This window comes from Labrus bergylta, chromosome 9, assembly GCF_963930695.1.
Source record: "Labrus bergylta chromosome 9, fLabBer1.1, whole genome shotgun sequence".
NCBI classification, from domain to species: Eukaryota; Metazoa; Chordata; class Actinopteri; order Labriformes; family Labridae; genus Labrus; species Labrus bergylta.
The window spans coordinates 24,776,341-24,799,766 of NC_089203.1; the positions used below are offsets into that span (position 1 = coordinate 24,776,341).

The 23,426-nt window shown below is 39.8% G+C and overlaps 1 protein-coding gene and 1 long non-coding RNA gene across 2 annotated transcripts in view; one reads left to right on the forward strand and one right to left on the reverse strand.

Annotated features, from left to right (window-relative positions):
- mgat4b (alpha-1,3-mannosyl-glycoprotein 4-beta-N-acetylglucosaminyltransferase B) overlaps positions 1–23,426 on the reverse strand; it is a 99,349-nt gene that overhangs the window by 55,255 nt on the left and 20,668 nt on the right. The gene's annotated exons all lie outside the window — the stretch shown is intronic.
- Positions 6,700–8,474, forward strand: LOC136180027 (uncharacterized). The gene is made up of 3 exons (XR_010666950.1): positions 6,700–6,740; positions 7,254–7,434; positions 8,231–8,474. It is a non-coding gene; the product is annotated as an uncharacterized lncRNA (long non-coding RNA).

Below are 23,426 nucleotides of genomic sequence, written 5' to 3' on the forward strand. Positions count from 1 at the left end.
TACTGTTGTGCTGTTTTTTGGGGCCTGTTTTTACTACACTGACAGAACCCTCATCTTGGTTGTTCCTTCCTGAACTTCTTCCAGACTTTGTCCTTATTTGTTTTTTTTTTGCATCAAGGAGCTGATGAAGTAAAAGCTTCAGACCGTCATCATCCATCAGTTATGTAACAATAACTGTTTTTGTACTGAAGCATATCTTAAACAAATCTGTAATTGACTGAAGAAAGGTTGACATGAAAATAGAAGTCCTATAATAATTGGTAATTTCTTGTTATTAATTACCGGTACCAAAAATTGCAGGAAAACTCCAGCAGCTGTGCACAAATACACTGGCAAGATTTCAATACCGAAACACTTTTTGATGGATTTTTTTCTCTCCAGTGCACCTTTCTTATTAAGTATGAATTGAAGGTATTGACAACCTTACACTGAAGCATCATGAATTTCTTTTGATTTTCCTAAACTGAAAACAGCATGAGTCTGATCACTGACACTGCACCAAGAAAATACTTAATAGTGTCTGAAATCTAATTTATTTGATTTCTGACTTCATATTCTAAACTCCCTATCAGTAAGTGACCGAGAGAGAAAAAGGGGGACAGACTCAGGCTTCACAGGATTACAGCACAGAGATATTTGATGGGACTGACTGCACAGTATACCAGCTTGTCCTGATCAACAGGTGCAGAAAAAAAGACGACATAATCGGAGTAAAAACATGAAAATCCTTCATCTTCTGCGGCAAACATCATCCATCATCCCGCTGAGTTAATTCTGTGTGAAGGTAAAGCTGCTGTAATCCCTGTAAGGCCCACACGCAGACATCTCCATTCACTTTATTCAGCGCTCTGACGTTAATGTCACCGCCGTCTGAGGGTGCTTCATCAAATAAATGACAACATGGACGCATCAGATAAAGACCTTTACAGGATTAATCAGAGAATTATCTGACTCACTTTATATTTTATAGCTCAAGCGTATGACTTCACTTGGTCATTTTTTTGACAAAGTTTGTAAAGCGATGGTTAAAGCCACCCTGATGTGTAATATAGCTGATTAATTCAACAAACAGCACAATACAGTGCAAAAGTTCCAGGAAGAAGAGGCAGATTGATTTATTTACCTAGTTAAAAACATGCTGCAGCTGCCTGATATCCAGTGCTGTGAGGTAAAGTAAAATGTGTGGGAGAATAAGTTCTGATATTTCATGACGTTCTGTTTTATTCCTACAACTCAGACAGCAGCTCAGACAAGCTGTGTGTGAGTCGACGATCAGGGATTTCTCTGTAACACATTTTAACAGTACGAGACTGCACATGTTTTTTTACTTCCTAAACACCAGTAAAAGGGGGATTTCTGGGACATGCGATTTTCCACAACTAGACCTGAACTGATCAGGTTTTAAATAAAGCTGTTGGAATTTAAAAAAAAAACAAGTTGTGAGGATTTTGAAAGTTTTGTAAATTTTCACATGAGCCTGGAGAAGGTTGAAACAAATCTTTTGCTATACAAAATGTCAAGTATTCCTTGTTTCTTTCAGTGCCTTTAATGTGCCTTTAATTTTCAAATATTGAAGAAATGCATGAAGCCAAGTAGAGGTGAACTACGTGAATGTAGCGCTAGTCCCGGCAAGAATATAAAAGTACTTTCACTGCTGGATGTAGGGAGATGTAAGCAGTGGTTGTTGATATATTTTGTGTTTTTGCTTTTCTGTAAAATCAGAGTTGTGTTGTGTGTGTGTCTCTCAGCTGAACTTTAATTGATGGAAAAGTGAAAACAGACAGAAACGATCTCATTTCGCTGTAATTATTCCCCGAAACCCTCATTAATGGAGCACAATAGTCACATTTGTTTGGCTGATAACTGAAGGCACACACACGCACACACACGCACACACACGCGCACGCACACGCACACACACACACATACGCACACAAACGCACACACATGCACGCACACACACAAACGCTCACACACACACACATACACACACACACACACGCACACAAACATGCACACACACAAATGCTCACAAACACACACACACACACAAACGCTCGCTCACACACACACACAAACGCTCGCTCACACACACACACAAACACACACGCACGCACACATACGCACACACATGCACACACACACAAACGCTCACACACACACACATACAAACATGCACACACACAAACGCTCACACACACACATACACCCACACACACACGCACACACATGCACACACACACAAACGCTCACACACACACACACACACAAACATGCACACACACACAAACGCTCACACACACATACACACACAAACATGCACACACACACAAACGCTCACACACACACACACACACACAAACATGCACACACACACAAACGCTCACACACACATACACACACAAACATGCACACACACACAAACGCTCACACACACATACACACACAAACATGCACACACACACAAACGCTCACACACACACAAATGCACACACACACACACAAACATGCACACACACACATGCACACACACAAACGCTCGTTCACACACACACACACACACACACACACACACACACACACACACACACACACACACACACACACACACACACACACACACACACACACACACACACACACACACACACACACACACACACAGTGCTGGCTGATGGGTTTTTAATGATGCTCCTACCCAGTTATTTATCTGCTCTGATGAAATAATCTCCTCTCTGCAGCACTCAGTCTGTTAAACAGTGAACTCAGAGTTTCAGACTCCATGACAGACTGTCACTCTCAAACGAGCTCTGTATAAAAGAACTGTACAACAGCTATGGGTATTTCACTTCCTGTTCTGGAGTAAATAAAAACCTGCTTGTATTGTTTTTTTTTTTTTTTTTAAGTTACTTCCGGTAGATCTAAAGTCAAATTATTAACTTAAGGACCAAAAAATGTTTTTTTCTGATCAAAAAGTAAGTGAAAACAGCTGAAGGGAACCGTAAAAACTGTGTAATGGCTGATGTGGATATTACTTTCAGTTTTTAATTCCAGTGAAATGAGCCATTCAAAGGTGCAGCAGGGTTGTTTCTTTTTCATACCAACAGCGTGCCAAAAGAGACAAAACGCTATTAATGCGATAAAGAAATGAATGCATTCATTTCGGACTTAATCACATTAACACGTTGATGCTGAAGGCCTCGTAAAAATGTAAGTGATCTGTAAAATCCACAACGATTAAGACACCTGAAAACTCCAGTTTAGACGTCAGTTCAGTGAGAATTAATTTGCATCGGCTTAGTGATCGTTTTTACTTCCTCTGTCTACCAAGACTACGAGCAAACTCTGACAGAATGGTTGCAGAGATTCATGTGAGATACACCAGGACTAACACTGTGTCAGCCAGTGTAAGCTAACAGGCCAGCATTAGAGTTAGGGTGTAAAATTCAGCATCAGGGCGTGGTGCTTCTCTCCTGCAGGCACAGATGTTCCCTGTATGGTGGCTCGTAAAAAAATTAATAAAAAAGAAGCTCTCACTGTTTTTACATCAATATTAAGATCAATGACACTGAGCAGCGCGACGGGAAACATCTGGGCAACACGTCAAAGAAGCTGCACTGAAAGTGACCAGATGTCCTCGAGAAGAAGACACAAACATGGAGCTACTGAATGAAGACTGTCATGTGCAGACGATCAGCAGCAGCTGCTTCTGTCCCCCCTGAAGGCAGAGCGACTTCAGATTATTGTAAAGATCTGAGTGCAGACAGAAGACAGATACTTTTATGTAAGGGTGGAAGTCTTCTGCATATTAATAGCTCTGTGAAGTGAGGAGGAATATGTTATGTCCTTTTATTTTGAAGGAAGTTTGTGTTTCTAAAGTTCTGACACTGCCTGTTTGAGTAACATTATAAACAGTCTCGCAGTCAGATTTGTTTGATTTATGTGACAAGAGAACTGGATATTTGACACATTGATATTTCTTAAAGACTACAGTACAAAAACATTTTGATGACTTGTGTGTCTTCGCTGCAGTTTAAAAAAAACCCACTTTGTATGTTTTTGTTTTGTTTCAAAGTACCACACTTAAAGGTGCAGTTTAGTTTAGTCCTAATGTCATTTTGTTGATTAATCATTAAACTATAGCTACAGCTGTAAGGACATAAAGAAACAAAAGGAAAACTGTGAATATGAGTGTACAAGCTGCTGAAACTGAAATACTAACTAAGTTTAAAAATGAACACCTGCGTGCAGCTGTTCCTGTCTCCTGATGTGTTTTTTCTCTCACCTCTCTCCCTCCCTTCACTCTCACTTCGATAACTATGATTCACCGTAAATCTCTCCTCATACTTTTACATCTTTATCTCCTGGGCCCCGCTTGTTCAGAAGTAATCCAACAAGATTAAAGCTATCAGATAGGATTACATCTTGAAATCGGGTTGTTCAAAAGACTAAAAGGGTTATGAAATCAGATGATCTGATCCTGATCAATCCTCCAGTTTGTGTTGATCAAAGCTTTTGAGTAGGATTGTGAGAACTTTGAGCCAAAACAATCAGCATCATCAGAGGCCTGGATTCAGTTACTCTTTGAACAACCCTTAACAAATAGTGGATTACCAAATCTGGATCGTTTAAATCCAGATAAAACCTTCTGACCTGGCTGCTAGTGGCTGCAATATACTCTCCAGCCTGTAGGGGGCGCCTGCATGGCACTTAACTGTGTCCATCAGTCTTACAGGGGTTTAAGAGGTTTCTCTTCCAGGTAAAAGATAAGACATTTGTTTTAAAAAGCAAACCAACACGCTGTAAACAAAGAGAGTGTGTTTGTGACAGATAAAAACACACAAAGAGCAAGGATTGTGTTTTGAAGGTTCTCTACACGCCTTTTTCATTCATGTTTTAACCTTTGACCCCAAGGTAACTGACGTCATTTGCGTGTTTCTGTTCACTCAGCCTGTTTCAATAATGAATCAAAGACAATAAGATCAGTGACAGGAAAGCAGGGAAGAGATGACACACACACTTTCATGTACACACAACAAAGAGTGGACCATGACTCTACGACGACGAAGCGAGGACTTCTGTTTCTCACAGTTAAAAAAAGAACATTCTTTTATTTCCCATGATTGTGTTGTAAAAAATGTTTTAAATGTATATTGCCAAAGTGTCAACCTATCCCTTTATATCAGGGCTGAACAATTATGGAAAAACATCTTCGGGGCTAATTTAGCAGTTTTGATGTTATTTGGGATATTAAAGGAAGAATGTTCGACTATTTGATCCAGCAGATGTCGCCGTTGAGCACCAGCATGAAACCAAAACAAACATCTGTTTGGCCACACCTCCACTACACCGAAGCCTCCGCCCTCCTCCAGCGACACACCTCTAACCCCTCTCCCACTCGCATTTGCACGAAGGGGTCAAGCACCAGCGGCGGACAAAAATAGTCCTTTTTCTTGAGCGGCAATTGCCAGTGGCCTGCATTGTTGTGTTAGCAGACTAATGTATCATTCAGACAATCTTAAATATTCGTTTAAAATATCTTTTTACACTGCTGTTGGCTGGGAGAGCAGAATTTTTCTCATTTGTTAATTTGTGCAGATACGTCAAAAAAATGAAAAATGAAATAAATCTTGAATTTAAACATTTGGGGAATACGATTTTTTTCTCTTTTTTTTCCGGTTATTTTCAATGCACACAAACGAAACCAAACATACTTTCAAAAACACTTAGATCAATAGCTCAATGTAGACGGATAAACAGCACTAATACACTGTAATCCTGCACTGTAATACCACAACACACACACACACACACAGCGTACATCACACATACTAAGCAGGGTTCAGAGGGTGGTCAGGTTGAATCATCCTCTGCTGTCTAAGTGCATTTTGTGTGCGTGTGTATGTTATAATATAATATCCACCCGTCACAGAGTGGAGACCACCCAGTTAATGAGATTACCCAGCATCCTCTCTCTCTCTTTCCACACACACACACACACACACACATATGGATGAGTCACAGTTAATGGTCTTCTGGTTTTGCAGTTGACAGGAAGGAGGCAGTGTTTGTGGTCTGGGTGAAAATGAGTCCTGACCCTCTTTGCTGATCAATAAATGCCTCAGTTTATGATTATTAGTCTGATACTGACTGATTAATTGACTGATTCTGAGTCAAAGAAAGACTCAGTTATCTGATGCTTCCCAGAAATACAACCAGGACAGACCTCTCCACTGCAGACAGATCAGTCAGTAATTACCTGTTTGCACACTGTTAGTGCACTACTATTTTAAATATAATAATATATGATTTATATATATTAATTTTTTAATGGTTTACCAGAGCTTCAGCAGTAGATATTTCAAAAAATTTGAGCAGCTCCTTATCGGCCAAAACTATTTCTCAAGTACTGCTCACCACATTAAAACTGATACCCAACTAAAAGTGGAGCAAACAAGCATATAGTCATATCATTTCAGTTTATCCAACAAAAATATCCTTACTTTCACTGTGTTTTAGAAAAAAAAAACATGTTGAAGGCATGTGTTGCATATTTAAACAGACGCTCACTCTGGCTCTATATTTGCAAAGTGTTGTGCATGACATTTTTTTTTTTTGCAGAGAAACCACAACATATGCAAGAAAAAAAACAATATCGTTCCTGTTTCAGTGCTGCACATAAAGAAAATCTGGACTTGTCGAGAACATCCGCTCGCTTGTCGAGGGCTCTCTCGCCAGATGTGAGTAAGGACGAGGACACAGATTGAAAGTTAAGTCTTCCAGGGTTTGTGCTAACAATAACAGATACCACTTGTATTTCCTTTTTGGTGTTAGCTGTGAGTTATATGAGTGGGAACAAACAGCCTAAGTGGGGAATGGAAATTCTCACTGCTTAGTTCTGCTTACTGTCTGAGAGATGCAAATACTATTCTTGTTTAAGGTGCATTAGATATGGTGCATTAAGAACAAGCTTTTGTTTTTGTTTTTTGTTACATTGCAGTTTTTGGACTCTCAGTTTCACGTTTGTTTTTGGCCGGCCCTGCACCAGGAGCAGCTGGTACATCCAGGGTGCTTTTAACTTAGGAAACAATCGTTTTTAACCTAACATTGTCCACAAAAAACACAATGTGCACTCGAACTTACAGCCATATGTGTCCTAAACTCTGTGGATACAAACTGATGACTCATGCTAGTCTGGTCTGCTGCTCTGATCCGCCGTAATAAACAGTCATTACATGCTCTTCATGTTTCAGTTGTTGGGATGTATCGCTCTGCTGCCTCTTTTTGGGTGATGGTGTGTAATGAGCTCATGAGTGCATTTTCCACCGACGCTCCTTTTGAAGAGGAGCAAAATGAGCATGTGCCACTTATAAGGAGAGTCGACGGAGGCCCGGAGCGCTGGATTCTACTGGCCAAGACCAGAAACACCAATCAGTAAGTTTAGATACTTTATTTTAAAAGAAAACTTTGCATTGAAGGTCTGTCATTCTCCTTGGGGTGAGAGGTTGGGCATGCACACTAGCGCCCTCTATTGACCTGCTGCCACTGCCCTGCACATTGCAAAACAAGGCAGGAACTGAGATTTAAAAAAAAAAAACAGAAGTTGATAACTATGGTCAGATAGAGCAACATAGGTACTTTTACACATTTCTTAGAATTTGGACAACTTTCCAGATGTGTCATTGTTCAATACTTTAATTCCTTTAAATTGCTTTTATTCTTTTTAACCTTTTGTGTTTGCACTTTGTTCTTTTTTTCTTTTGTAGAATTTTCTGGACTTCTCTGGTTGGCCTGACTGTTTATTGATTGTCTTATTTTTCTCTGTCTCTGCCTTTCATTCGTCTACCAAAGCATATTGTAAACATCTGTTTTTTTAAAGATGGTCATTGTGTCAAGTACGCAAAGCAGCATGCAAGGGCAAAAACTGAAATACTGTGTCTATCGTGTGAATGCATGACAGTTTGGAAATAATTGTGAGAAGAATATGCAGATTACATTATCAAAGTGTAACTTTAAAAGTCTCATTTGAACCGCAGTTTGTGCAGATTAATCACATGCATTGATTTGTTATGATCTACCACAGAATTATAATCAGATGTAAGGCACAGAAGGAGGTTAATGAATCCATGTTCTGTTTAATTCAACTTTTCTATTTTGAACACTCTCCTGGAGGAAATGTATTCTGAATGTGATTTTTGTGTCTCCATGTTTTTGGCCTCATGCTAAACAGACAGCAACTGGAAGATCCTGTTCACATGGCTGAGCTGCAGGGACAGATTGCTTTGGCACTCTCTGACGAAGTCACTAACGAGGTCTGTAACGAGGGGTCTCACAACTCTCTGCACCCCCTTCAAGTACCCTCCAACCCCCTTTTTCGCCAACACCATCTCTCCCCTGACAGATGGTGTGTAATCAGAGAGAGAAACACACTCACACACATGTAGGGAGGGAAAAATAAATGAATGAACAAGTGATTTTTGTCACTTTCTCTGCAAATGAGCACATTAGAAGCTATTAGGGTTAATGAGATGCCAGAATTTTAAACTTCAATATGATACGTTTTCTACTCGTCAGTATGTTGTTCTCAGTTCTTTTGTTGATAGTGTAATTCTGCTAGTGTAAAACTACTCGTAACATTGATATAAAGGCAAATACTGTCATTATAGCATTGTTACCGCTACTCCTGCATCTTTTTTTACATCACCTCTGACCTCAGTAGACCCCCACACTCCCTCCTGTCTGGATAGTATAACACTGTGAGGTTCATCTGTGAACAGCCAGGTCAGGGGATTTTATCTGGAGCAATCCTCCAGAAATGATCCAGATATTTTAAGGTGTGTATATGTGATAATGGATAATGTGACATTTATTAACATTCCCAGTAATAACAAGTCTTGGGTATCTGACTAGAAAGGTAACAAACTAAACTAAAGAAAAAGAATCAGGTTCCCAGAAGGAAGTGTTTAAAACTCAAAATAACACTGTGACGAACATAAAAAAAAACCAGAGGGAGTTAAAAAATAATGTCATAACAGGATGTCAGAGCAGAAACAGGACCACTGACAGGAAAGTGGAGCTCTGTGTTTTACCTGCTGAGTCAGGGTAAAGTTTCAGACGAGGAGGAAGGGAGGAAATGAAGCTGCTGAAAGTACTTACAGTGACGGCATGGTCACTGTCCCAGAGCGGTGTTTAACAGTTCTTTTTTAACAACACAAATTCAACAGTAAGAATGAGGGAAAGGTGTTTAAAGACGTGTTGCTGAGCGGTTTCCACTGTTTAGTTGTTTAGTCCAGTTGTTGTGTAAACGGACGACCGCACACGCAACAAAGGTTAATCATTGTTGGCTGAAATCATTGTTGTGTAAACGGGGCCTTAGAAAGTTAAAAAAACTGTCGCAGGTTTTGTTTTAAAGTCTTGTTCCAACATTGCCACTTGCTATTTAAAGTGGACTTCGCTGTAGAGGAGTGTCCAACACAAATTTCCTGAAGGGGACAACAAAATGTTTCTTATTGTATCTTAACGTCAAGAATGAGGTACCTCAGGCCAGGAGGTTGAAATTCAAGAACGAGCAAACAGCATCTCTGGGATTAAGAAGTATTTTCACAGAAAGAGCTCAGCAGGAGCATGTTGATGTAAGTCTGGCTGAAGCGCTGACCCGCAGAGTGATTCTAATTTCACCTTTATGGAGCCAAAATGATCACCTCTTTAAATCGGCAAACGCACAAACAACTTCTGACAGCCGGAAAAATGGAAAGAAATACGAGCTTAACAGATGTTTGGAGTTCTGTCTGCAGACGTTAAAACTGTTAAATCCTTCCACTCAAAACTCAGAGAAAAAGCAGATCGTTGTCATTCTGTTGGACCTTTTAGTTCTTTTTGCACCACATTACTTAACTAGCAGCCAAAAGGAGGCCTTCACATTCTTGCTATAACCTCTTTCTCTACAAAGAATTTCTGTTTCGGTGATGTTAAGGGTTTGTAAAACTCATCATAACACTTTCTCACATTTAGTCAAAACTAAGCTGAAATAGCTAAATCTCCACAGTAAGGGTCTGATGACATCAAACTGACTTTTCTGCTGTCAGGTAGCAAACCACCATCATTTTCTTTCTTCTTTTTTTTTTTTTTTGGTGCAGAGAAATGTTTTTCTACTGAAAAGTCTCGTGAGCAGCGAGTCAAACAGCTGCAGAGGGAGAGAGAGAATAAACAGGTGATGAATTCAATCCGGCAGTGTCAAAGGAAGTCAATTACATCCCTGTCTGCACACACACACACAAGCGCACACACACACACACAGGCAGGTATGTGAGGAGTATGAACACAGTCAAGGCTGGGGCTTTAAATAATGACATCACCTCACTTACAGTGTGTGTGTCCAAGGTATAGATATAATGACAACACCAACAGCTGCCCAAGAAAGAGTTATTCAACTTCCAGATGCCACTGACATCCTCAACTTTCTGAACATGGACAAAGATCCCCCATCATATTTTAGTGATGAGGGATGCTAAATATAGATTTATAAATGCAAACAAAACTGGGAAGATGGCGTTGGACCCTGGGTTTGTTATTCAGCACAATCCAGTGTTATCATCAGGTGAGTTCCCACAGGTATCTTGACATACACAGACACGCCCTATAAAGCTGGAAAACTCTCACAATGATAGTTTGTCTTGTTGGCTCAAGGTGTACGATGTTGATCAGAGGATAACGTTTCAGTTTGACCAGTCCATGTTTGAGAGCATCTTTAACTACGGGATGGCAGCGTGGTATGGTAATAAGGTAACATCCATCAACCTGTGTTCATACAGTCGGGCGGAGCAAAACCCCTTGTGGAGATTCAACGCTGCACACACGGATCCTGTGGAATACTCCTATAATCGTGTTCGTCTGGTGCAGACTGAAGGTCTGAGGACGAAAAGACTACAACCCTCTCCCAACATTCGATATATGAGCAGTCTGTTCTCACATCAGATCATAAAATGTTGTCTGACCCGTCTCACATCATTCACTTTGAGTATGATCTCTCACCATCTGGCAGACAATACAGAGTCCCCAAATGTAAACTGAACAATTAAAAACAAAATGCTGTGTGCCCTGATCAAAATGTTGAATCTTTATTAAGGCTGTATGGTTGTGTTCTTTTTTTTTTTTCATAATCTTTTTGGGTTGTTTTTTTTGTTGCGGACCTTGTGTAATGTTAATGTGCAACATTAACATTGCAACACGTGCAGCATTTTCCACATTCTGGTTTGATTTGACCTAGTAAACACATTTCGGTTGCTTATATCTTTGCTGTCAATTCTTTGTTTGCTATGCAGAGCTCACGAAAACAACAAGGGGACAAGTACTGTGCCTAATTTTGAAGTCAGAATTGTAATTTCTTACTAGAACATCTCATGAGGTTTAAGATGTTAAAGGCTTTATATGCGATTTCTTTGATCCAGCAGATGTCGCCCTTGAGCACCAGCATGAAACCAAAACAACTGGCGCTGCATTGTTGTGTTAGCATGCTAATGCTAGCGATCTTTATTATGCTCGTATCTTCCCACTGCATGTAAATTTACCTGAAATGAGCGTGATCTAGAAACACAGCTAAGCAGTGAGTACAGTATGTTATTCTTCTTTTCTCTAGTCCCTCAATTAAACAACTTTTATACACGAGGGGAGGAGTCAGCCGGCTGTCCTGGCGATGTAAACAAACTGAAGATAGGACTCTGAAAACTCTGAAAACATCACAGACAGTGGGACTCGGGTGTTACACCCATTGTAGACAGTCATGACTCACAGAGTTATTTTCAGAGGATATACTTGATTTCTATTATATTTAAGTGTGAAAAGTCACATATAAAGCCTTACATTTAAGAGGTCATAAAAACTTCCCTAAACTACCTTTAGAATCCAAAATGTCTTTGCATTAAAGCTGTTTTATGTACAGTACTGTTTGCTGTGTGTCAGATTAAAGCAGTCGCTCGTGCTGTCCTGTCCATGACCTGTGGACATCTTTGTTTTCAAAAGAACAAACTAAACTCAGGTGTGATGACTTCTTCCAGCTCCAACTTCTAACTTCCAGATAAAAAAGAACACCAGAGTAGATCGATCGTCAATCCTTGATGTTCGGTGTCTGTGGTGCAGCTCTCCTGTCTCTGCAGAAGCGATGAGAAACTTTGAGGAAAGTTACTCAAACCTCACTTCAAATGCTCACACCTCGCCTGTGATTTTTCACAAGACTCCCACAATCCACCTCACTGATTCACACTGATTTATAAAGTGAGAAGTCGCTCTTCTCTATCTCGCTCCTGGGTTAACCTTCTCTTAAAAACACCTCAATGTCGACATCCTGAGTCTCATCTCCTGCTCTGAAAAGTATCTGCAGGTGTGATAAAACTAAAACTAAAAAAAAAAAACTCTGACAAGATGGAAACAGAAACTCAGAACAGGAGCTAGAGTTTGAAAAGCAGCAGGCAAAGCACTATTCTTCTTGTCTTCCTTTAATTCACACAGATCAGAGCCGAGGACTGGAAGGAGCATTAGCATCGGGGGCCAGACTGAAACAAGGAGAGAGAGAGAGAGAGCGCGGGACAAAGCTTCACGACGGCCAAGAAACAGAAAGAAAGATCAGAAACTAAAGAGCAAAGCAGACACAAAGGAGAGAGAAGCTGTTAGGAGCATTTGCATGTTAGCCAAAAAGGATGAAATAAACAAAGGCAGGTTCTGTTTCTCCTCTTAAGACGGACAGATGGAGAAATCTTGAAAGCACTGGTCCGCTCTCAGTCAGGTGTGTTGGAAGAAAAAACTGCAGATATTCTTGAAGTCTTTAGACTACATCGATGGAAGACGAGGGTTTCCAATCGCCTGTCAGGTGTCAGTTCAAATCTTTGTTGAGCAGATGTTTCTTTATATGGAAACTGTGATTTCAGTTTAGAATGACGTGTGCACCATATGGTTTGATTTGATGTTGTGAAACAGGTGCCAGGAAAATGACAACACAGAAGGACGCGGCCTTTGTCTAAAAATCTATTTGAATCATCACCAACTTCTGTCTTTTAACCCACTTTTAAAATGACTGTGAACAATTTATTTGCTCCAATATTTCCAACAGAACCAAAAGGTCATCCCAGGGTGATTTACAGTTTTAAGTATAGGTTGCAATTCTCCACCAAAGACAGCAAATTTCTCCCTGTTCCCCCAATCCCAAAATGAATCCAAGGAAAACCTGAATTTGATACGCTGCATTACTGCAGTGGCATCTTAAACATCGACGTGTTTGGTCTGATTTTTTCTGACGGGATGAATCCGAAAGAACCGCATCCCTGATCCACATTCAGCAAACAGGACCTTTGTTTTTTTTTTTTATTACACATACATTTTACAGCAGTACCCTATTGAGATAGTTTTATCCACAAGTCCTATTTATGGGATATACAAGCGGGAATTCTATTCACTATTTTATATCATATAAAATCGAACACACAATGTCTCCTCAGTTGAAACCCAAACAGTCTCATGTAACACCATGACTTCATCGTTAGAAGTGGTGTGTGTGTATGTGTGTGTGTGTGTGTGTGTGTGTGTGTGTGTGTGTGTGTGTGTGTGTGTGTGTGTGTGTGCACAGACCGTCTGAGCTCTGGTTTCAGTCGATTTGTGGAGTGGATTTGTGTTTATTTGAGCCTTTAGTCAATACTGTTGTCTGAGTGTGAGCCTCTGTGTGTGTGTGTGTGTGTGTGTGTGTGTGTGTGTGTGCATGTGTGCGTGCGTGTGTGCGTGCGTGTGTGCGTGCATGTGTGCTGGCTGACCATGATTATGACTCTCACTCACACACACACATCGGTTGGTTTGGCAGCGCGGAGATATTTTCACGTGCCGCTTCCTTTCAATACGAGCTGTCACATCCAATAGGAGCGGAGACAAAGAGATGGTAGGAACCAAAATCTGGCAGCGTGTTGGTTCCTACCCTCCTGTCACACCAGATGAACTCACTTCTTTCACTGGGAATCAGCGACTGAAGGGAAGTGGTCCAGTTTGTGATGCTTATTGTCTCTGACTAATGAATATAATTGATTGTTTAATAATTTTTTGATGAAATGACTTTTTACATAGATTTTTATTTCCAGGGCCAGGACAGGATCACCTATGTGCTCTTATATTTCCTAACATAGCAAAGGACTAGTAATAGTTATCTTTGCAGTTTAAACTGCAGAATGAATAATAATAGATTCATTTAAGTAAGTCAAGAAGACGTGCCAACAAACTTTATTTAAAATAAACAACGTGTGGGCATTAAGTAAATTATGTAAATATTTCAATAACACATGGTTTGGGACTATTTTTCTTCTGGTAAGGTCTCTCTCTCTCTCTCTCTCTCTCTCCCTCTCTCTCTCTCTCTCCCTGGCTTCATCTCCTTGTTTCTCCCTGAGCTTGAAGAGTTGTTTTTGCCCGGTATCTGTAGCAGGTACCCGTTAATGAGATCATTTTGCGATGACCCTGACCCTCAAAACTTGTCCAAAAGAAACCATCCCTGAAAATGAGGGAAAATAGGGAAAAACATAGTCTAATGATCACTGTAAGTCCATCATGTTAATAATACATTATCTCTCTCTCCCTGCTCCCCTCTCTCTCTCTCTCTCCCTCAGGTTTTGTTGTTTTTGCGCTATACCCTGTATGTAAATTAATGACTCATTTTTTAAGTAATTTTTCATTGGGGCCATTTTTGCCATTATGAGATAGGACAGCTGAGGAGGGACAGGAAATGCTGAGAGGAGAGAGGGTTGGGGGACAATACGCATTAAGGGGCAGAGGTCAGACTCATGCTGCCACGAGGACTACAGCCTCTGTACATGGGATGTGCTACAGATCCATTAGGCTATCATGACTTCTTGTTAATGTAAATCATTTTCTAACAAAGCCATCAGCCCCCGGATTAAACTCGAGACAATCTGTGAATGTGGGACACAGCCTGGAAGGGTGGAGAGTGATTTATATATTTCATTTATTTACGTTTATTGATTATGATTTCCAGTTGAGTGCACGCCTCATTACCCTGTCCTGTAAATAATATATATATTACTTACACTTATTATTCTATGTAATATAACAGATCTGTAGTTTATGGACTTTATTGAGGTAAAACTTATGAAGAAAGGCGAGGCATCCTCAGAACGTGAGCAATGTCTCAGAGTCTCCTGCATGATGATCTGGATCAAGACTAAAGAAATTTAAACCTCAAGTGAGTGACATGGGGGAATGGGGACCACTCTGGGGGAGCGAGGCTTTCAGGATCAGACAGCAGGACAAAAAACACAAACTCAGACTGAATGTGCTTTTCTGACTTTTGACTAAAAGTCTGAAATGAACATAAAAAAAATCAAAAAATCAAAAAATCAAAGCAACAGACGGACGAATCACAGCCGACACTGACCGCAGTCTGTGTGTCTGTCTGTGTACTACTGCACCAATTGGTAACCATGGCAACCACTTGTGTGTGTGTGTGTGAGAAGAAATCGGCTTGACTCACACCATCTCCAATCACACACACACTCACACACACACACACACAGATCAGATGTCCTCTAGACTGTGAAGCGTGTCCTCATCACCCTGCTGCCTCTCTGCTGCTGCAGCCTGTGATAACACACACACACACACACACACACACACACACACACACACACACACACACACACACACACACACACACACACACACACACACACACACACACACACACACACACACACACACACACACACACACACACACACACACACACACACACACACACACCTGAGGTATGTTCTGTGTATGCACGCTGTGACATCCTCTGAATACTAACACACACACACACACACACACACACACACACACACACACACACACACTGTTATTAAAAGGTTGTTGGAACATTTCCCTGTTTGTATCTTCCCATGATCAATATTTATTTTCACAAACACTACAAAATGCTTATATTATCACATCGTTACTTTCTATTACCATTTTCAGCTGTGTGTTTAAGATAACATAAGATTAACCTTTATTGATCCAACTGAGACGACATTTTCAGCAGCACAACAAAGCGACGCAACACACAGGGCACGAGTGACAAAAAAAAGCAAGAAAGTGGACGAAAGGTTACAATCGTTTTGTAAAATTCACTCTAACAAAAAAAATCTCAGGATAGTTCAGATCATTTAAATTGGTTAAAGCTGAAATGTGGCTTTTGGAGCGGCTTTTGGGACATCTCTTAAATGTTAAAAAAAAAAGATTTAATTGTACAGAAACAGCTCAAATTGAGATTTATAACCACCTTACTGTCATGATTTGGTCCTATTTAGTTTTGTATTTCAGTATTTATGGTTTCCATGTTTTGCTTTCTCCTGTTCTTCCCTAGTGTTGCTGGTTTTTCCCTTGTGTGTTTCCTAGTTTAGTCTTCAGTTAGTTTCCTGTGTTATTTTGTAATTTCAAATCCTTGTGTCCCTCTCGGTTCGAGTGTGTCTTGATGTTTAACAGTGTCTTCAGTGTTTCATGTATTTGTCATAGTTGTCCTCAGTGTTTCTTCCTTCCTCTGTGTGTTTCCCTCCAGTGTTGATTGCCCTCATGGTCTTCACCTGTGTTGTTAGTCTCACCTGTGTTTGATTACCCCATGTCTATTTAGTCTCTGTGTTTCTTCACTTCTGTGTCAGTTCATTGTATGTGTTTGTCGGTGTCAGTTGTTGTATGTCAGTTTACCTGTGGCTCCTTGTTTTCTCCTGTTTGAATTTTTGGAAGTGAGTTTTTGTTTACTTAAATATTTTTGTTAATTCTGCATTTGGGCCCTCCTCTTGGTTTTCTCGATTCGAGACACTTACACCAAACAACCGAGATCACGAGAGTGCCAACTCTAGCAAAACTCTGGAAATACTTCTTTTTTTTAATTTTTAAATTTATTTTTGGGCTTTTTGTGCCTTTTAATTTAGAGATAGGACAGTGGATAGAGTTGGAAATCAGGGAGAGAGAGAGAGAGTGGGGAATGACATGCGGGAAAGGAGCCACAGGCTGGATTCAAAACCTGGGCCGTCCGCTCAGAAGACTACAGCCTCCATACATCGAGCACGCGCACCGACCACTGCGTCACCAGCGCCCCAACTCTGGAAATTCTTCTGTGATTTTTAAAATCTCTTGAATGTTTTTAGGTGTAAGGCCAGCATTCCTCTGCTTAAGTTGTCTGACAGTAGGAGTGCTGTTCACTTCGGCTCCTGTAGTTATTGTAATTCCACCAATGCAAAGTCCTTTATTGTGTAAACCCTAAACTTGGCTATTTTGACTCCAATAACATCAGCAATCGATGCATTTTAAGTTAGACCTAGTTTCTTCTGTTTCATTTCTAAGAAATAAAATATGCGCGTGCGAACTGGAACACTTGAGAATGAGGCTGACTGTTGCATTATCTGGGGATGGAAACACCACTTCCTCCACATACAGTCGGATAAGTTTCCTATCCATATGCTGCAGGGAGTGGAGCTTCCTGTCTATAAGATAAAAGCTTCCTGCACTCTGACGCCGCTCACTTCATCAAGAGGTAGTTCAGATTAACATCTCCTCTGTTCTCACGCAGGTTTACATCCATGCTGCTGCGCCCTCCTGAAGGGAAATAAAAACAAATCCCCTTTAATATAATGTGACCTGCTGCAGCCCTAATAGTCCTGCAGGAGGAACACTTGCTGCTCCACATCCACCTGTATACCGCTCTCAGGAGGCGGAATATGACCGACTACATTACCCACAATCCCACAGGGAGCCATGAGATTGGGCCTGGGTACTTCCTGTTTACTTAGTGGGAGTCCCCGCGGATCTAACTGAGCTTCGGTTGAGATAAGAACAAATGAATAAAAACTTTCCATCCTGTAAATCACTTTCTCCGTTCACTCCCTGAGATTCTAAAATCTAAAATACGTCCGAGTAGTTCAGAGCGAAAACAAATCAGGCTCTCAGAGAAAAGGGAAGCACATGAATGAATGTTTGAAACAAGTTTTTGCTCAATATATTGACTGCACGATCACAAAAGTCGACCTCATGGTGGGTCTATATGAAAGGTCAGAAGAGAAGTAAAGTCAGTGGAGTGTAATCCCTCAGCAGTGTGAAAATCTGAAAGTATAGAGTGTGAAGTCCTCTTTAAACCTCTAATAATCTGGATTTAGTAATCCATGTCTGTTCATGGATCTGAGTGATTATCCCGTTTTTCTTTGAACAGTGGAATAAAAGCGAGCTGGATTACATGATCCTTAGTAGAAAAGGGCTCTGAGAAATCTTCTGTGTTTATATACAGCCGATAGTTTAACCATCAAACATTGTTTGGTCTGATTTGTCACATTGGTTAATGTTTAGCTTTTTCCTGTAACAAGTACTATGGCCTCAAGAGATCAGAGTTCAAATACAAACATAATTTTATCTGTGTGCTCCTTTTTACAGACAAACTATCCTTTTGTATTTTCAGAACATTTGATTGAAAAGTCAAAGCAGTTTGTTGTCACCATCTCAGTACCTTATAAACAAAATCAATCACTATTGAATATGTTGATTTTCTGATCTTAAATCAATCCTAAGGGATTTTTAAGGTCCCAGATTGTTTAACTGAGCTGTGAAAACCAAATGTGTCGATGACCATAACAATAAATCCAACAAAAACATATTAAACATCAGAGCATTAATACTCCATTAGCTCATCTGTCTGATAGTTTTACTCCTCCAGCTGACTTAAAACCAACAAGTCTTACAAAAACACACGCACACACTTAAGCCCATAAACTGCCTCTGAAAAGTTTGAACTCTGACAGCTGCAGAGACACAAACATGGAGGAAGGTCGATGGTTTGTTGAGTAGCCAATAAAATCATCATCACAAACACTGTATCCAAAGTTGACATACTTCAAATACACACAGTCTGCTTTTCTCTCTTTGCTGTTCATCCCTTTTTTCAGTGCAGGATAAAGTATTCAAAACTTTTCCTAAAGTTAAAGAACCCCAGTGAAGAAACACTCTTCAAGTAAAAGAACATCAGTGTTTTCATCAACATGTACTCAAAGTACTCTTTATGCCGAATAATACACAGCCTTTCATATAGCTGGTTTATTATTTTTGATACATTCATGTGTTTAACACTTCTTTTTAAGCACTTTCACACTTGGAAGTTTGAGATTTTAAACCCTTTATTTGCACGGAAAGCATTGTAACTTACTTGTTCAATTCTGTGTGTTATATTAAAAAAAACTGTTAAAACTGCTCTGTTTATTCTGAAATTAAAGAAATCCCAGCAAGTCGCTTTTATTGTAATGTCTAACAAAACAACCACAGATGAATGAATAAGCAAAGGGGTCCTGACTTTTATTTCCTCGGTTGTGTGAAAGTCAGTAATGTTTCATTTAACACCAGTTCAACTGTGACACTGGCTGCTATCTCTTTCATTAAATATGATCCCCTGAACACGTACTGAAGAAAAACCAGGAAAGGTGGAATAACCTTCAGTATTTGTCGATCTTACGTCAAGAAAATCAATCACATTCGGTGCCCCATGTCGTCATTTTCAAAGAAACTATCCGTCATATCTGTCTGGACGTGTTTGAGCGCTGTGTCATTAAAATACGCAGCTGTTTAAAATTACATATAAAAAGTGCACGAGTACACAAATGAACACATTTTGTTTGTATACACAAGTAAGTGTGTACTCTAAATGCACCACTGTGAATACTAACATTAATACACCAGTATGAATAAATCATTTATGTCTGCAGACGCACTCAGCTGCTCTCTGGAAGAAGCTTTTAAAAACTTGGCGGCACTTTATATCAAAGGGTTTGTTTTAATTGATGGATTTATTTATGTTTATTCAATATTTCAGTTTAGGAGCGGAGATAGAACAGCTATCATTAAAGGAAGTCAGAAATGCTCTGATAAAGCCACCAGATGCACTTTTCTCTGATGCCTCATGTTATTTTATGTTTAGCATAGATTCATTTATCCTTTTACATTGCAGCACCAAGAAATACTCAAAAATAATATATTCTGGAGTAAGAGTAAAAATGCCACTGTAGGAGCCCTGACGTCCCATAAGGGCATCCATTTTTATCTTAGCAAATTCTTGGCCAATAGTGACAATGACAATTTATGGTACGTGATGGCAGGTGGAAGCATTAGCAGTGCTACGTTCACACAAGATAATAACTTCTATATAATAACACAGTATTTTAAAGTGTGACTGTGAAACCAGTGTGAACCAGATCATTACATGTAAAATCTTGAAGGAGGAATATTCCTGGTAAATGCTCAAAACGTTTGGATAATAAGTTGGCAGAATACTGTGTCAAAGGTCCATCTAATGGTACGATAACTACCAACAGGGAGAATCTCTCCCACGTCCACAGAGCACACCTGTTTACTGCACCAATAAACTACAGCAGTGGGTCATCTCTCCAGCAGTGTGTACAGCTTTACAGCACTAGTTCACACAGCGGCATTCAGCTACAAAGTAAAGATAAATATAGATAAAGATAAACTTTATTGATCCCCCAACAGCTCAAGGAAACAGGAATATAATCATTAAAAATAACAAGAAGTTAAAAATCAAACATATTTACATCAGTTAAATAAAAATACAATAATAGAATAATCCAAGGTATGTACACTTCCACTTGTGGAAGTAGCCAGTTAGCCAGTCTCTGTACGGTTGTATCCCATTGAGGCTGACGGAGACAGATGAAGCTAAGAAGAGAAAAAGAGTGACCTAAGCTTTAAGCCTGACATCAATCTGGCTATGTTACTGTTGGACAGTTGAGTATTATAATGTGCACGTACTCCACATGCAAAACGGTTACCCAACAATGGGCTGTAGTTGCTCCAGTAATATCAAATCCAGTAATATTACTGTAGCTCTTCAGTCGACATGGTTCTTTGGCTTCTCAAGGTTTTGTTAAAGGCACCTTTTGTGTGTTTTACAACGGTGCAGTTGCACTCATCCCCACCACATCCAATCGAATTCTTCCTTATTGATGCTTCAAGATAAACCCTTGTTGCAGACAACATTGTGTGTGGTAGAGGTTATTTCTTAAAACATCAAATCAAAATATTTCCTTAATTGCCGGAAAAATACGGCAGACTAAAAAGAGGTTCCTCTGAAATGAAGTGAAAGAAACAGGAAGCTAAAATTAATACTATTTATTATCCGTCCATACTTTGTGAAGGAAAGATCAATATAGATGTGGTTGACCTTAAACAGAGTGAGAAAGAGAGGGGGGGGGGGGGGTAAACTGTCAGCAGAGTGGGTCAAAGGTCATCTTATGGTATGTTGAAGCTCTAAAACCTTCAACCTGTTCCTGACCTGACAGCCAGGCGGTCGATGTGCGAGAAGATGCTTTTACTTCTCCACCCTCCCTCCATCCCCCATGTACACACACACACACACACACACACACACACACACACACACACACACACACACACGTTAACATATGTTAACATATGTTAACATATGTTAACACTTGCACACAGACCAACAGTCCAGCTCAGATATTCACAAATTATTTAACATCTTGCAGCATCAGATCTCTTCAATGCATATGTTACTCATCACTGGGACCAGTCTAATTACTGGAGTATTAGCTTTACCAGACAGGACACTAATTCGATTTCCACTGTGACACTAAAAGTCATCCCGAATTTCCCTCAGGGAAGGAAAGGATATCAAAAAAATCAGTGATTTCTAACATGACGATCATTTTAGTTGTTGAAAAGGTAACACAAGGACACACTAGGTCACTTTGTGAGAGTGGATATTTGTGTTTTGTTCTGTCAGGTCACAGAGCTTGCTTTAGTTTCAAGGTTCAAGTTCTGGTTAAGCAACTTCAGCAAAAAAAAACTAAACAATGATAAACTTACCCCAACCCCCTCTGTAGAGCAATTAATCAGAAAAAAGGACCCAAAAATATTTAGCAATTTGACAAATTACAAAATTTAATCAGAAGCAGAAATATTTCAAAAATACCAAAAATATTGAATAAAATGCATGAATGTCATTCTGGTAATAACATTTCATGAAACACACTTTTTGTTTTTGTTAAGCAAAGTTTGACATTAAAAGTATTTAAGGCTCAGACAGATGTTTCAGTTTGACTTTTAAAACACCCCGAGGTAAATAAAATGACTCAAGGCTGACTCAGACAGCAGAAGTTCAGCATTCACTCCAAAGACCTTCATCATGATTGACCTGATAAATAAACTCTCAATGTGATCAGACAAGTCAAGTTTCTACTTCTCAACCATGTTATTCAATATTTTTCCTTTATTATATTTTGTTGAAAGTTATATAACATTGACCTCTTTGGGACTCCATACATGTTTGGATTAGGTAATGTTCATGGAGAGTCATTTTAATGGAAACATTCATATTTACAGACAAACAGAGATTTCATTGATTTTTGATGACTGGAAATTCACTGAGCTGCTCTTCCTTGAATTTAATAAAAGGTAAACAGTGTGTGTGTGTGTGTGTGTGTGTGTGTGTGTGTGTGTGTGTGTGTGTGTGTGTGTGTGTGTGTGTGTGTGTGTGTGGCCTTCAGGCTTCCTAAGCGGACTTTACACTGAGCGGTCTGTTCTCACACAAACACACACTCATTCAGCTCAAGTATCACTTCTCTTTACACAAGGCAGCAGTAGGTGTGTCCCTCCATACCCTCAGAGCAGAGTGAGTGAGTCAGTCAGTCAATGTGTGTGTGTGTGTGGGTGTGTCTTCGTGCACTGTCTAAATTGCACAAATATGTTGGCAGTGTTTTGGAACTGACCCTTGGCCAATCTTTTTGTGCAATTAAGACAGTTTCCACGAGTTTGGTAGCAATTTTTCATAATTAAAAGCAAGAAATCACCCAATATTGTTTGCCTATAGGACCAAGTCACAAACCCCTGGATGGTCGATATGATGATGACAAATAGTGTCTTTTGCAGGAAAGAAGCAGTGAATTCTCTCATACCAGAATTATTTCAACCCTTAGGTCCTCCCAAATCAAAAATATTTGTATAAATTAAAATCTTTATTTTGTAAATGCAACCTGGCACTTCAGTAGATCGACAAAAAACAAAAAAAGAGAGATTGACAGCAGTTATGTAATCTCTGCCGTCTGTCAGTCTGCGTGAGTGTAATCTCGGATGTCAGCGGAGGGGAGCGAATGTCGATTTTGAGAAGAAGCCTCGGTAAAATGTGAAGTTTGTTAGAAAGCACCCAGCTGTGAGGTGGAGTTCAGTGTGTGTTGTCTTGTTTCTAACAGAAAAATCAGAGTTTTACTGCTGACTTCAGGAAGAGATGAACAAAGCAGAGCGGATGTTAGTCAGCGTGCAAAGTCTCAGAGGCATTCATGATGCTTTCTTTAGAAATATGTTTCCCTGCATGCGGTGGATTATCTGATTAT